This window comes from Physeter macrocephalus, chromosome 13 (assembly GCF_002837175.3).
Source record: "Physeter macrocephalus isolate SW-GA chromosome 13, ASM283717v5, whole genome shotgun sequence".
NCBI classification, from domain to species: domain Eukaryota; kingdom Metazoa; phylum Chordata; class Mammalia; order Artiodactyla; family Physeteridae; genus Physeter; species Physeter macrocephalus.
The window spans coordinates 21,098,630-21,102,493 of NC_041226.1; positions in this window are offsets into that span (position 1 = coordinate 21,098,630).

Genomic DNA, 3,864 nt, shown 5'->3' on the forward strand with positions numbered 1-3,864 from the left:
CACGGGCCCAGCCGCTCCGCGGCATGCAGGGATCCTCCCAGACCGGGGCGCGAACCCAGTTCCCCTGCATTGGCAGGCGGACGCGCTACCACTACGCCACCAGGGAAGCCCTCTGCATCATTTTAATGTAAGAGAACTTCAGTTCCTGCTTTGCCGTGTGAGGGCTCCGAGGGGCAGCTTCTTCCGATGTGAAATGCAGACCATGTCAACCTTTTCCAGACAGAGAGGATTTCTTGTCACTCTTCATTTGATTCTCTGCTTTCCAGCCGTGCTACTTTCTAGTCCTTCTTTCTAGAACATTTATTCTCTACACACAACTACCCCTTCTCACACCTCCCTAATCCATACACCCTTCACCTGGCTATTCCTACACATCTTTAAGGCCTCAGTGCAAACATCACGGTTCCAGGAAGGCTTCAAAGACCACCCACTCCCATCAGGGTTGGGCCCCCCTGTCCACATGTTTCATATACAGAATCGTGTACCTGACCTATCACAGGACCTTATCACATTGAATTCTTCTTTATTTGTCCACTAGATCCACTACACAGGGTCCAAAAACCTACAGGCCAATCCAGCCCATAGCCTGATTTTGTAAATAAAGTTTTATTGAGACACATTGACGAATGTCTGTGGCTACTTTCACACTATAGCAGCTGAGCTGGGTAGTCCTAACAGAGACGGTATGGCCCACAAAGCCTAAAATATTTACTGGCACTTTACAGAAGAAGTTGCTGACTCCTGATTTTTGAAGACAGGGTCATGTGTCATGGTCACCTTTTGATCCCCAAGATGGGGTCTTGTACAAAGGGTGCTCATTCAATATTTGAGGAATGAATGAATGAACCCAATCATAAACAAAATCCAGTGAAAAAGCAAGGAACTGGACCCTCATAGTCTTAAGGAGAAAAGCATACATTCTATTTTATATACCTGATAGTTTATTGAGAACTAATTTCAAAATCTGAAGCCTAATTTTAAAAACCTAATCTCCTGAAAGAAAATCACGTTAAAATATTTTTCACCTCATCCCGAACCACTTTCAAGCTCCTGAAATTTTAATCTACTGTCCATGACTTTTACCCTGTAGGTGAAACACCCTTCTTCCTTATGACAGAGACCAGCATGGGTTTTAGAGGGATAACCCCAGCCACCATGCCCTAAATTTAATTTCTTACTCACAAATAACTAGTATCAGGATATCAAGTGCCTTTACTTATCTACTCATTGATGAAACTCCTACTCAGCTGTCTTGCTTTTGAGTTCTGTAAGGCCCTTCCCACAAGCACTGTTCTATACGTCTCTCCCCAAGTACAATGAGCTGCATACGAACCACAAATCCGTAACGAGAAGGAACTAATAGAACTTACTTAGTTGTCACATATTTTGGAAATCCTGACACGGAGTAGCAAGTTGCTACCAACTGGAAGAACTGGAGAAAGAGAACTTTCTATTTCAAATAGATCTTTCTATTTCAAAAAGAATATGTAAATAAATACTTGGTAATTTTTATCAGGCATTGTAAGTACTGAAAAAAATGGTCTTCCTTGTGAGAGGAAGATTTAGTATGCACATATAAATCACCCAACCACCTCTCAGATGACAAGTGGGTTGGCCAAGTATCCCTAGTCGCGTGGCAATGGCAGGCATCAGGCTAGCCTATGAGTCGGTGTGTGAGTGCCTTCGGGAAAAACCAAGGGGAGGCTTAATAATATTCTGAATAGAAATGAGCAGTAATGGGCAAGACAGTTCATTCCAAGCTTTGCCTGCAAGGGCTAAATTAATTGTGTTCTGCTTGTTACCAGACTACTTGATGAAAAAATACCACCTAACAGATCCCCAGAGGAGCAACACATTAGGGTACAGATACACTAATGACATGAGAAGTGAAAGTGCACCCAAAAAATACTTTGGATGCCGGAACTGAAATATGAACACAGCCAAAGAACTATGTCAAGTCAGCACTGAAAATTAAATCTGATCTCCCAGGATTGCGCTACTCAGTTTTCATGGACAGAATTTTCTTTCAGGTGGTCACCCAGTAAGTCATCTCTCTTCTTCCCCTGTGCCCCCCCACCCCCTTCAAGAAGAAAAACCCAAACAGCAGTGATCCTTGAAGGGAAGCCTCAATGCGCTGCAGAGCTGGACAGAAGTGCTGAGCGCGACTCTGGATGCAAACAAATTTACGTATTGATGGGCCCATAAAAACTTGGATCTGTCACCCAAAATGTGTTTATTAAGCAACTTATGGCTCAGGGTGCTCGTTAGACATGGTACAAAGGGATTTTATTGTGTTACAGATTGAAGAGTACAAGATAGCACCAAAGGCAAATCAGTACATCTGCGGGTTACTTATTACACAACTGACGTTAGATTACTTCCACATACCCTGTTGATTTCACCAATCAACCCAAAATCAGGAGGGAAAAGCTCAGTTAACTCAAGATATTATCATGTAAAGAATGTCTCCTGTTAGAAAATCTGATCTGATTTACCAACAAAGGATCTTTATAAATATATTCTTCTAACTATGTAACCTTTCCACATCCTCAAGTCCCCCGGATTCACGGAAATGTTCAGAAAAATAAAATTATCTTCTTAGTAGCCATCTATAAAGACTGTTTCCATGTGAGTAAACTAGAAATTTATCTTGAGGAAGTGAACTCCATCATCCCCCCCTCCCCTAATTTAAGGAACAATATTTGGCAACCAGATGTAAATTGAAGCATAGGGGAGTCTGTCTTCACCTTGGAGCAGGGCCGTCTCATATTATAAAATGATATCCCAGATCCAGGAATATCTTGTCCTAGATAAGATTCTAATGTCTTTTTTCTTTAATTGCAAACTGATCTCATTGCTCCGAAAGCAGATATAGTTATTAATATATAATCCTTTAAGCTTACTTAAACATAAAAGCAGGTTGCTAATGTCACTGGAAATCCAAGGTTAAATGGAAATTTCAAGTCACTGAAGAAACTACATTCTTCTAAAATAAGAGCAATCTTATTGGCTGCTGTCATAGTAACCCCAGCCCTAGGCCCAAGAATGTTCCATAACTCATGGCTTTATTTGAAAATAAATACTGTCAAATCCATCACATTCTAGACCTGAAGTTATGATGTGATGTAGCAAAAAAAAAAGCGAAATGACCCATTACATTATTTAAAAATAGAAACCCTTTTTGGAAAATGCTTTTCTAAGAGCCTCGGTCAGAGTAGACCAAACAAGGAATAAGTAAAACTACGCAGAAAGAGTGGTGTGCCGTGGGTCCTCCAGGCGGGCACTCTGACTGCGCCGGACCCTTCCTCTCCAGCGCCCTTCTACACAGCTCTGTCTCAGGCAGCAGGGCAGAGGGGCTCACTCAGGGTGGAAGTGGGGGGGGTCACTCTCCCTGGTGCCCTTCACAGCTCCTGCTGCAGGAAGCAGGGAGGAAGCCAGCTGGATGGCCAGCAAAGCAGTCATTCTCCAGATGGTATTTTTCAACTTGGTCAACAGTGGCATTATTAAAGACTGTTACAGACCAAATTGAACCCCCAATGCTGGCTTTCTGTCTTCCCTCTACAGTTAAATTGCCCAATCCTGAATTAGGAGTTGACTTAAATACTGACCCAATGGAAAGATTTTCATATGCTAAATCCCCTCTGCTCCTGTTCTGGAACCTTCTTCGGCTCTACCCAGGGCAGCAAAGCTCGCTGGGAGAGAGAAGAGGCGCTGCAGAGCACTGCTGCTGGCACTAAGGGATGAGGAAGCAAGAGGTGTGGATACACTCTGTCCTCAATGTTTCTCAGCAAGTGAGAGAAACTATCTAATGGGAGCTGCTTTCTGTAAAGTTTGTGCTGGAAAATCTGATGTGGAAACGTTCGG